The sequence below is a fragment of the Lactuca virosa genome, chromosome 1, assembly GCF_052849685.1.
Source record: "Lactuca virosa cultivar CGN04683 chromosome 1, Lactuca_virosa_CGN04683_v6, whole genome shotgun sequence".
NCBI classification, from domain to species: domain Eukaryota; kingdom Viridiplantae; phylum Streptophyta; class Magnoliopsida; order Asterales; family Asteraceae; genus Lactuca; species Lactuca virosa.
Window position 1 is genome coordinate 242427009 of NC_136426.1, and position 13655 is coordinate 242440663.

Here is a 13655-nt window from a genome sequence, read left to right on the forward strand (position 1 = left end):
TAGACCTCGGAATCATTCCCTAGCATCACCCATACTGGAGTTCAAATTCCAAATTTCGGTCCTCCTAACAGTTATGTAATTGAGGAATTAATTCCAGAGACAACTGGACCTGACGCTGATAGATCAAATTTTGTTTTGGCATCTTTAGATAATGACGTTGAAGTAGAAACCTTAAGTGATAATTCATCTGTCTTGTATATTTCAGACTCGCAAGTAACCTCAAAAACGACCTTAGTACCAATCAAACTCAAGTTTAACAACTCATTGCCTGCCCAAACTTCCAAGTCATCATCTGACTCCAGGAAGAAACCCTCATTAAATAGGAAAGATATCGTCGATCCTAAGACAGAAGCCAAAATGCCCTCAAAAAGGAAATTAGGTCAAGACATTACTCTAGGTTCATTGAGAATTCCAAAAAGAAAACGTATCTCAGACTGTTAGCCCATCCACTAGGAACCACAACACATTTGCGCCTGTTAAGATTCTTAAAAGGCCATCAAATCCTAGTTTTGTAACTCAAAACAAGGTTGTTAGTCCTCTTCCGAGAAAGACTACTGTTGATACTTGTCCCACCAGAAATAACTCTCCTCGAACTGTTTCCTCTATTTTCATTGCTAAATCTGATGGTACGATTTTTAAACCACAACAGCTTTCAAACCAAATGTACCATCAAAAGTAGGGATGAGATTTAGAACCGGAAAACCGAACCAGAACCGGAATCGAACCGGAACCGGAACCGTTAGAACTGAAATATATAAAATCGGTTCTGGTTCTGGGTTTAAAAATTGGCTTTATTCGGGTTCCGGGTAATCCGGGTTTGGGTCCATCGGGTCCGGGTAAACCAGGTCTAAAAACCGGAACCAGTGTTAGGAACCGGAACCACTTTTAGGGCCGGAACCGGTTTTTGTTAAACGTTTAAAAGATGCATATCTCATTCGTTTCAACTTCGATTGACATGCGGTTTTTTCCAACATGTAGTTTAGAGTTTGTACATGATTTTAGACTATAAATTTGCTATTTTTAGTTTAATATTCATTGACTTATAGTCCCCCAAAGTCGAGATATCAAAGCTGGAAGTTTTTAGTTTTTCGGTTTTTTTGTATTCGGTGAAAGTTTTAAAACATGCATATCTAATTCGTTTGAAGTCGGATTGACATGTGGTTTTCTTCAACTTGTAGACAGTTTGTACATGATTTTAGACTATAATTTTGTCATTTTTAGTTTAATATTCAATGATTTACAGTCCCCCGAAATCGAGATATCAAAACTGAAAATTTTCAACTTTTCAGCTATTTGTTTTTGTACTTTGTATTATGTGAAAATGTTAACACATGCATATCTCATTCGTTTAAAATCGGATTGACATGCGGTTTTTTCCAGAGTGTAGTTTAGAGTTTCTACATGATTTTAGACTATAATTTTGTTAATTTTGGTTTCATATTCAATGAGTTACAGTCTCCCAAAGTCGGGATATCAATATGAAAATTTTCATAGTTCAACCCACTAAGTAGTAAGTAATTACCAAAAAATTCCGGTTTTTTCGGGTTTTCCGGTTCTAAACCCACTTTATCCGGTTCCAACCTACCTACTTTGATGTTTCCAGTTTTTCCGGTTCTAGAGCCACTTTACCCGGAACCGGTTCCTATATACCGGTCTGGTTTCCGGTTCTACAAAATCCCGTTAACCGGTTCTGGGTTTTCCGGTTCCGGGTCCATCCGGTCCGGGCTTGGACCCACTTTCATCCCTAATCAAAAGTATTAAACAAAGAACGAGTTGCTAAGAACATTGTTACTAAAAAAATTCAAATAATTCAAACAAATAATTTGAGTGGAAAGTTAAAAGTGTTGAAAAAGAAACTTCAATCTCAAGTGACATTGTGATTCCCACAACTTCTAAAACAGTTGGTCTGATAAAAGTTGTTCCTAAACAACCTGTTGTTGAATATGATTTTCGGATTAATGAAAAGACTATGTCTTTCTGCTTCTTTCCCAAAGTATCTCGGAAGCAACCCTCTGAGGCATCGGTTGCTCAAAAGTCACAACCTAAGTCCAAAGCCCATGCCAAAGTCCCAAAACCTAACTCGGAGCCTAAAAACTTCAAACTTCACTAATTTTGCAGGCACTCTGCGCTTCAGAACAAGATACAATATGGTATATTGATATTGCTTGTTCCATGCACATGACGGGGTAGAAAGACTTTATGCGTGATCTCAAACTCTCACCAAATGCTGGCTATGTGACGTATGGCAACAACTCCAACTCTCAGATCTGAGGTTATGGCATCCTCACCAATGGCAATTTCTCTGTCTCAAATGTGGTGTACGTAGCTGACCTGAAGCACAATTTGATTACTGTGGCTCAACTTACTGACTCTAACCGAAGAGTTAAGTTCTGCAAAAAGCACAACTATGTCATCACAGAAGATCGGAAAGAATGTCTCATCAAATCGAATCACAACAAAAATATGTATCCTCTAGAAATTAACATGATCATTGGCAAGCCTCAACTCTGTCTACTCTCAAAAGTCGTTCCTGACATCAGTTGGTTACAACATAGGAGGCTTGCTCATCTAAACTTCCCATATATGATCTTGTTTCCGGTGAAATGGTCAGAGGTCTGCCTCTCCTCAAGTTCGAAAATGATCATTTGTGTACTGCGTGTGAGTGTGGAAAACAATCCAAGAAAGTTAATCTTGCTATTCTTGAAAAATCAATTTTGGAACCATTAGAACTTCTACATATTGATCTTTGTGGACCCTCCTCTGTAGAAAGCATGCACCACAAGAAGTACATTCTTGTGATTGTAGATGACTTTACAAGGTTCACTTGGGTCTTTTTCCTCAGGATGAAATCTGAGACGGCCTCAGAACTTGTCAACTTTATCAAAGGAATTGAAATTATCGTCAAACTACCTGTGCGACGAATCCGAAGTGATAATGGCTCGGAATTCACCAATGTCACCATTGAAAAATTCCTCTCCGACAAAGGCATGAACCATAAGTTTTCAGCTCCCTACACTCCTTAACATAACGGTGTGGTTGAACGAAGAAACAGAACCCTCGTTGAAGCTGCTCGATCGATGCTTAACTTTGCAAATCTTCCACTTTATCTCTGGGCTGAAGCTGTGTCCACTGCCTGCTTTACTCAGAATCGAAGCATCATCAATCAACGCCTCAACAAGACACAGTATGAAGCCATGAATGGTTGTAAGCCGAGTATCTCATTCCTACATGCCTTTGGCTGTCGGTATTTTATAAAAAACAACCGTGATCAACTTATGAAATTCCAGCCTAAAGCCGATGAAGCAATTTTCCTAGGATACTCAGCAAAATCAAAAGCTTACCGAGTTCTAAATCGACGGACTCATGTTCTTGAATAAAGCTTTGATGTCACATTCGATGACAACTATGTTCGTAATTCTAGCCCAACCCATGTCTCAACCCACATCATGGAGTCGGATGCTCCGTCGCCAGGTTGATTCGAAATCTCGATCAAGACATTCCTCATCAATTGTAGCTCCAATCTCACAAAATGTTTCTGGTCCGTCTCCCACTTTTCCTCCATTTGATTCCGAACCAATTCAACCTTCTGAGGTTGAGGGGAGGGGGGAATGGTATTCGCTCTCTTGAATCAAATGTTGAAGGATTCCAAGATGCAGCGGATCAATTTGCTGAATTTGATCCTATTCCGAACAACAACGAAGACGATGCTAACTATTTTGACTTTCAGAACGATGAAAATGTAGACCTCTCCGGTTCAAAAGTTCAGGGGGAGCATTATCCTCAAATTCAAAATGTTCAGGGGGAGCAACATAACCCCATTGTTGATATCGGATAATCTGTTGCACAAGAGCTTCCGAGATTACATATCTGGACCAAGGATCATCCTCCAAATCAGGTCATCGAAAATCTCAGCGCTGGCATTCAAACCCGTTCTGCTACAAACATTTAAAACAAATGTCATTTCTCGGCATTTATCTCAATGGTTGAACCAAAATCCATCAAGGAAGCATTAGAACATGCTCACTGGATTACAGCCATGCAAGAAGAGTTGGTAGAATTCAATAGAAATGAAGTATGGAATCTCGTCCCTCCTCCTCAGGATCACCCTATCGTTGGTACGATATGGGTTTTTCAAAACAAACTAGACGATGATGGCGTTATCATCCTAAACAAAGCAAGATTGGTGGCCAAAGGATTCGCTCAGATTGAAGGACTCGATTATGACGAGACCTTTGCTCTTGTTTCTCGTCTTGAAGCCATCAGAATCTTCCTTGCTTATGCAGCTCATAAAGGATTTAAAGTTACCAAATGGACGTTAAGAGAGCTTTTCCTTAATGGTGAAATTGATACTGATGTGTATCTCCAACAGCCTCGTAGTTTTGTCAATCTTTCTTATCGGAACTATTGCTACAAACTCCAAAAAGCTGTTTACGGCCTCAAGCAAGCTCCTCGTGCATGGTACGAGACTCTCACAGACTTTCTCAAGCGTTCCGGTTTCCAAAGAGGAATTCTCGATCCTACCCTCTTCCGAAGATCAAATGGAAAACATCTCATGTTGGTTCAAATTTACGTTGACGATATCATTCTTGGATCCACGGATTCATCAATGGTTGTTGATTTTACCAAGTTAATGGTTAGTCGATTCCAAATGAGCATGAATCGTGAACTAAGTTTCTTCCTCGGTCTCCAAGTAAACCAAACCAACAGAGGAATATTTATTCACCAAGAAAAATACATTTCCGAGCTTCTTAAGAAATATTCGATGGACACTTGTGCCTCTGCAAAGGTTCATATGGGTTTCGGACACAAGATCTTCTCGGACCCATCAGGTGTTGTTGTCGATGAAAAGAAGTATAGGGGAATGATTGGATCGCTACTCTACCTAACAACAATTCGTCCTGACATCATGTTCTCCACATGTTTGTTTTCCAGATTTTAAGTCAATCCAAAGATGTCTCATCTTTTGGTTGTTAAGCAAATATTCCGATACCTCAAAGGTACAAAGAGTCTCGGAATCTGGTATCCAACACATGAGAGTTTCCTCCTTCAAGCATACTCTGATTCGAATTATGGTGGTCTTCAATTGGACCGAAAAGAACCTCTGGTGGCTGTCAATATTTGGGTGGAAGATTGGTTAGCTGGTCATATAAGAAACATAACTGCATTGCTCTTTCAACAACCGAAGTGGAATATATTGTTGCTGCTAGTTGCACTTCTCAAATTCTTTGGATGAAATCTCAGCTTCTGGACTATGGTTATCGATTTCAACAGATTCCAATCTACTGTGATTCTCAAAGTGCCATTGCGATTTCTCATAATCCAATTCAGCACTCTATGACGAAGCACATTGATATTCGGTACCATTTTATCAAAGATCATGTTTTAAAAGGAAACATCGAACTTATTTTTGTTCCATATGATGATGAAATTGCTGATGTCTTTACTAAGGCATTAGACGAAACCAAATTTAATGGTTTTCTGAACAAAATGGGTATGATGTTGCCTGATCCTCAATTCTTCCAAGAGGCTTGTACTCTCTGATGGAAACATTGGAAAGTAAATTAATTCCGGAGTCAATTTTTTTATCTCGGAATCATTTCCTCTCAGAATATATAGGATCATTTTACGTGTCTTTTTGTCTAACCTCTTCTTCTAGTTTAAGTTGTACATCTCACTCAATATTTTGAAGTTCATATGACCAATATAGTTACATTGGTACTTTGCTCTAATCTCGCCTCGGAATCTATCTCAAAAAGATGTTATGAAGTTCACCTCGGAATTCAAGTTCGAAATGGTAATGAGCCTTCACCTCTTACCCCTGTCCGAGCTCTGACTCTTTTCGTCTCGGAATCTCAAAATCTGTTTATAAAATATGTCCTCTAAGATCTTCTTGCATTTTACCTCTGATACTCAGTATGAGTCTGTGCAATCTCGAACTCTGTATCATGTACAAGTGTTTTCATTTTCACCTTGGAAGTATCTTATAATAATCCATGTCGGATCATCCTTGTTTTGAGATCCCCGTTTCAAAAGAAGTTCAAAATGTTTTTTTCATTAATTTTTGTTTCCGAAACGTTTTCTTAAATGAATTAACGTTTTTTTAATGATTATCCTTTAATCCTAAATTATCGCGCTTGTTGCACACGTCTCGATAAAGTGCACATCCTTTCAACTGAAACGACGGTTTTCCATTTCGCACGTATTGTCATCGCACCTTGATCGTGTTTAGCTTTATTCCTTTTGACATTTTGTGTTTGATTACTGCCATGAGTAGCTAATTTAGTAGACCAAAAACTTTATCTGAGATTTATATATATATATATATATATATATATATATATATATATATATATATATATATATTAAGTGCTCAAGTTTTAAATTTATAAAACTGAATTTATCGCAACCAGACTAACACACACACTAGGCAGTGAACCTAATTGTGTAATAGTGTAGTTGTGGCAAGAACGAATGTCGAACACAAGGGGAACAGTGGTGAATTAATTTGAAGTTTATGATTATAGGTTATACAAAACACACTAAAGCAATAAAGAAATGTTTTATTAAATACTTTGAATACCACTTAACATAAAATATCGAAAAACTGACTACAAGACAAATTTCTTTAGGTACTTTGGTTTAGATAAATTACATCTCAAATTAATGGCTAACTACTGATATAATGGATATTTATTCATTATTCACCGATTCCTAATATGACTAGTGTCATGGTCACGACTACTAATCCTTTGATTTCAACACAACTATTAATTCATTGATCAAGTGAACAAACAATCATGCAAATCAGTATTTAGTTCGTATTAAACAAGATTTGATATTATTTAACTCTAATGGTAATAGGAGTTAAATCATGCATAGAATGGTCATCTACTCATGCACACACATTAAAGTTCATTACTTTATTTTCTAACCCTATATTTTGATCAAAACTCTAGTCATAATCACCAATGGTCGTTGGACAACTATGATTCAAATTAACACAGCTAGATGGTCATCTAAACTCTATAAATTCAGCAATAGGAAACAAAACAAAAATATTTAACACATATGAATCTTCAATCAAACATGACAAAATAAATTAAATAAGAATAAATAATCCAAATAGCAATTAAACCAAACTATAATTACACATTTTCTCAACCCCACCCGATTTTCCAAACTATAAAAGGATTTCAAAACCCACCAGTTTCCTTTTTACGCTCTCATACAAGAAATTCACAACTTATTACAGTTAATTCATAGTTTAATACACAAAATTGACAGCTTAATACAATAATTCACAGTTTGATACACGCAAATTATATATTCGCAGCCATATTCTCAACTTAAAATTTATATTTATACATTCATATCTAGAGGCATTTCTATGTATTAAAATGTGAATAAAATTCACAGCTTAATACATAAAATTCACAGTTTAATACACTACATTCACATCTCATTTACATGTATAAAATTTAGACGTGGATAAAAAAATCAGAACTCACAGTTTAATAAAACATTTCAGACACTAATTTCAAAACTTAATTCAATATTTCAAACACTAAAATTCACAAGATAATGCATAAAAAAATTCATAATTCATAGTATAATACACACTTCAGACACAAATTCACAGCTTAATACAAAAATTTTAACATTTATTCATAACTTAAAAACTTATAGATCTTGTTGAGGCATTTTATCAAACACCTTTTGTGCTTATTGTTTTCAGATCTAATGTGATTTACAGATCTTATATTTTCATGTTCCTTAGAGTCTTTGGATATTCCAGATCTGAGCTTATCACCGTATAAATCATCGTCAGAGCAGAGCTGAAGCAAAGTGAAGGCGGTGTTTGGAGGAGAAAACGACGGTTGTGGTGGAGCATAAGTGAAAGGAGGAGGAGGAGGTGGTGGTGGAACAGATCTGATAATATTTGTTTACTCTAGTAGTAGAAGGCAGCAGCGAGGGGAGGTGACGGTGGTGTAGCCGTCGTCGATGGTGATGGTGACGGTATACTATCTGAAGAAATCGCACAAAAAACAACATATCTGATCAAATTAGAGTGACGTCGGAAAATTATAGATCTGGAAATGTTGGTTGCAGATCTGAAGGCGATGGTTCTAGATCTGAATGTGATGGTTACAGATCTGAAGGCGGTGGTTCTAGATCTGAAGAAATCACACCAAAAAACAACATATATGATCAAATTATAGTGACATCGGAGAATGAATCGTAGATCTGGAAGTGTTGGTTGCAGATCTGAAGACGGTGCTTCTAGATCTGAAGCAGTGGTTCCAGATCTGAAGGTGTCGTTTCTAGATTTAAAAATGCCAGTACCAGATCTGAAAGTTGTTGTCTGCCACCGACAATATTCTACTGATGGTACCGGCGGGGGCAGTGGCGGCCGGAGGTGGTAGGAGGCAAGAGAGAGAGTGAGAGAGTTAGAGAGAGATAACCAGAGATGAAAGTGTTCAAGTTTGAATAATTGGTGATAATAATGAAATTGATCTTTAGTTTGTAGTATTTAGTAATGTAAATAATTGAATTGACACAAATATCCTTAATGAAAAGGTTCTTAGATGGTTCTTATCTTTTAGAAGTTCTCATTTAATCTTTTACATATATATATATATATATATATATATATATATATATATATATATATATATATATATATATATATATATATATATATATATATATATATATATATATATATATATAGGTAAAAGATCAAATTAGAACAAAAAAATGTTAAGAACCCTTAAGAACCATTTTTTAGCTGATAATTAATAATATTTTTTTTTCAAATACATGGTTATAAATATTTAAAACAAAACATTTTCGTGCATAAAAATACAAAAAAATGGTATGATTGTAAATATCAATAAACCAAAGCCTAGTTTCACAAACAATTAGATCTTACAAACTATATCTAACAAAGAGATCTGATTCAATGTCTCGTAATTCTCAAAAACATTAACCTCTCCCTTCCCCCTCGTTCCACCACTGGCAGCCTCCAACCGATTGTCGTTCTTGCCGCCGTTGATATCCGCCTCACCACCGACTTGCCGGAAACCTAATCGTCATCGCTGCCGTCGTCCAGATATTTTATTTCAGTTCTACATCCACCAGATCCACTTCTAGCGTCGTCCTCCTATATCTCGAGATCTGTGATTTATGCTTCCTCCGGCGATTTCCATCATCTACCTTCAAGAAGATACAAACCTAACACCGCCACCAACGTTGTCGTACACGTCGTCTCCTCCCAACACCGCTTCCCGGCCATTGTCGCTACCGTCGCCGACCACTAGAACGCTGCTCTACTACCAGCTTAGACCGTTGTCTCTAGTGAGCTAAAAACATTAGTGAAAGCGAGAAGCAGATCCACTCTAATCGTTTCAGATTTCGACTGCTAAACATATTCCGGTGAACATCTCCAACACAAAAGCAAGTTGAGATCTCATGTTACATCGGTGAACTAGCATATGTAGAAACAAATCTGATTGAGAGTGTAGATAGAGCGAGAAGAAGGTCCAGAGAATTACGTTGATCGAAGTTCATCTGGTGGTGTTTTTGATGGACTAATGAAGTTCTGGTTGTGAATTTCACATCCACAAAATTCCGGTAAGAGCTTCTCCAGTGATGTTATAGTGATGTTCAAACAATGGAAATGTACGTCTAAGTTAATGCTAATGCTATAAGTACCTCCATTCTTTTCCAATTCCACTCATCTTGATCTGACTTTTTTGTTTTTTGTTGTTTTTTCCCTATTTTGTTTTTTGTTGTTTTTAATTTATTATTATTATTATTATTATTATTATTATTATTATTATTATTATTATAAATTTCGATAAACGTATAAAATTCGGACAACATTTTAATATTTGGATGAAACTTTAAAATTCGGACGACATTACAAAATTTGGACGGCATAATAAAATTCGAACGACTATATAAAACGGAATAAAAACAAAGTTTGTCTTTATTTATCACGGATATATTAATTGGTTCGGAATTACATTTGTGTGGTGCGTTATGCAGATTGAAAGCAAACTTTACTTTTGTTCCATTTTATATAGTCATTCGAATTTTATAATATCGTCCGAATTTATAATGTTTTCCGAATTTTAAAATGTTATCCGAATTTTATATGGTTATCAAAATATATTATAATAATAATAATAATAATAATAATAAGATTAAAATATAAAATAAGAAAAACAACAAAAAAAAAAGAAAAAAGAGAAAAAAAAAATAATGTCAAATCAAAAATAAAAAATTGATTTAGATTAATGTTAACCGGTACTTAATCATATTTTTTGCTTGGATAACATTTTTTTTATTTGTTTGGATCGAGATTGTCTAAGAGTATTCATATTGCTTCCGCACATATTGCTTCTTTACATTTATTAAGTCTGACATATTATTTTATATTTATTAATCTGACATATTAGATGTAGTAGGGAAGTTGATAGAGATTGTTATTATGTTCACAGACTAGAAATTATGTACAAATCAAATAACTTTAAATTTTAATATAATAATATGAGATCGATTAACGATCAGATATTACAAACTTTAATACAATAATTAATACCATATTATATATTATATATATATATATATATATATATATATATATATATATATATATTAAAACTCATGTGAAGTTTTAACAGAAAACTTTCCATGTTTCTAAAGTTTCAATAAACTTTTTTTTTTAAATCTATATTTTTATTTTTTCTTAATTTGCCACTAAAGTTTAAATCTATATTTTTTTCTTAATTTCCATGTTTTTAATTTTAAATCTATATTTTTATTTTTTTTTTAATTTGCCACTAAAGTTTCAACAAACTTTTTTTTTTAGAATTTTGCCCTTTTATTTTTACTTCTTCATTTTTTGTCACTAAACATTCATTTTTACTTCTTTAAAACCCTTTTTCTTTATTTTTTTATAATTTTACCATTTTTCCACTAAAGTTTCAACCAACTTTTTCTTTTTATAATTTTGCCCCTTTATTTTTACTTCTTCATATTTTTGCCACTAAACATTCACTTTTACTTTTTTAAAACTTTTTTTTCTTTATTATTTTATAATTTTACCACTTTATTTTTACTTTTTTATAATTTTGCCACTAAAGTTTCAACCAACTTTTCCTCTTTATAGTTTTGGTACTTTATTTTTACTAATTTTGCCACTAAAGTTTCAACAAACTTTTCCTCTTTATAATTTTGACACTTTATTTTTACTTCTTTATGTTTTTGCCACTAAACTTTCACCCGTGCAACGCACGGGCCTTTTCCTAGTTAATATAAACGAACAACGATGAAATATTATATATTCTTTTAAATAAAACAAGCTTTAATATAATAATTAATTCTATATTAATATATATGGTAGATGAATTTTTAATGTAAAATTGATTACACAGATACTATATATCTTTAAAATTTGGTAGGCAAAATGTTCAATGAAATGTAGATTAGTATAAGTTTTTAAACTGTGAATGAGTTTCTGAACTGTTGTATTAAATTGTGAATGAGTGTTTAAACTGCTATATTAAATTGTGAATGAATGTCTGAAATATTGTATTAAACTGTGAATTTTATGTATTAAACTGTGAATTAACTGTATTAAACTATGATTTTTGTATATTAAACTGTGAATTGATTGTATTTGTAACGACCCGATTCTCAGGTATTGTTTAAATAAGAATTTAATTGGTTTCAAGGCCTACTCGACGAGTTGGTTGCCCTACTCGTTGAGTAGCAACGGGCTTGGTACGCGTGTTTAGTGACCTACTCACCGAGTCCATGAAGGGACTCGACGAGTAGGAGCGGGCAGAGGAAACCCTAAATCTCGGGTTTTGCACCCTATTTAAGGAAACATAAGCCTCCTTTGGCCTCTTTGCAGTCCTTTGAGAGCTCAGAAAACCCTAATTCGTGTGGTATTTCATTCTTGTGTGTGTAAAGCTTTGGAGAGGAGATCTTCTGAGAAGAGAAGCTTGGGGAACAAAAGGCTAGGAGCAAGGAGCTGTGGGAAATCAGAAATCTACCTCAGATAGCATCATTTGGAGGTATCAAGTCGTCACCTTTTCTCCTTTTTCTTTCTAGACCTCTTTTGGTTGAGATCTAGGGTTTTTATGGTTTGGTTGAGATGGTAGTGTGGGATATGAGTTAGATCTGAAGTTGTAACTTCAGATCTGTAACCTTCTTGGGTTCTAGAGTCATAAAGCTCCGAATTTGGTCATATATGAAGCCTCTATGAGTATGAAACCCCCATTGTGAGCTTGGATTTGACATTAAGAGCCTTTGTAGCTATGCATGCACGTAAAGTTTGCAACTTTACGTGAAAAGCATGCCTTAGAAGCTAATGAGTCTGTATGGCAAAAAGGACTGAAGGGACTCGGCGAGTCGCATGGTCGACTCGGCGAGTCATATGAAGATAGGCATGAACTCGGCGAGTTGGAAGAACAACTCGGCGAGTCCAATGAAGATTACCGTAGACTCGACGAGTGGATGAACAACTCGGCGAGTCGGATGAGGTTGCCCCAAATTATGTATGCGCGGGTAACTGTCGAGTTGCAAGAAGGAAGCTCGACGAGTGGCCTTAGGGTCTCGATCGTAAGCTAAAGGAACACGACGAGTCACTCAGGTGACTCGGCGAGTGGGCTAGTACTTCAAGGAACTCGGCGAGTAGCCGGGGGTACTCGGCGAGTCAATGTCAACATGGACTGTTGACCTTGACTGATGACTTTGACTTTGACCAGGGTTTGTGTAGTTGGCTTATGGGTATGATCATACTATGGTAATAGGTGGTGGAGTTTGTGGCATTGATCCGAGGGTTGAAGTTTACCTACCGAGTCGACATCTGCAAGGTGAGTTATCCTCACTATATCGATAGGGTCTAAGGCACCAAGGTCGGTCCTTTTAGTTGTTATCGTTATGGTATGCTACATGTGGATATGATCTGTTAGATCAGAATCAGGATAGACAGTATGTTATGCTCTTATGATCCGTAGGGATTGATATGTTAGTGACCTGCTAGGTCAGTGCTCTAGTTATGAGAGATTGCTATGTTTGGTGCTCAGTGAGATAGATATGTTTGATGGTTGTATATGCCAATATATGTTAGTTATGCGCAAATGGTTATTTGCTATTTTCTTGGGTTGAGGCGGTCCTGCTTTATGCTGAAGGCCAACACACCCTATGAGCGGTCCGAGAAGACTGTAGGCCCACGTGGCGGTCCAGTCATGCCGAAGGCTCCGTATAGATTCAGTTGGACTGTAGGCCCTGTAGGGCGGTCCAGTCAGGCCGATGGCCCAGTATGCATGTTGATTGATTGGTTATTACGGATATGGTATTATCAGTGTGGTATTGGTATTTTGGGGGTAGCTCACTAAGCCCTCGGGCTTACAGTTTTCAGTTTATTGTTTCAGGTACTTCAGGAGTTCATGGTAAGGCGAAGGCGTGACCGTACCGCTCCTCATCCTTATGATCTGGCTTTTGGGACACTCTGATTGAATAATGAATTGAAAACATTTTTGTAAACAATACTATTGGGTTTTATTTATGCTTGAAAAGTTTAAATTTGGCGTAAAATTTTGGTATCAGAGCCTTGGTTTGAGTGAATTGGGGGAAACACA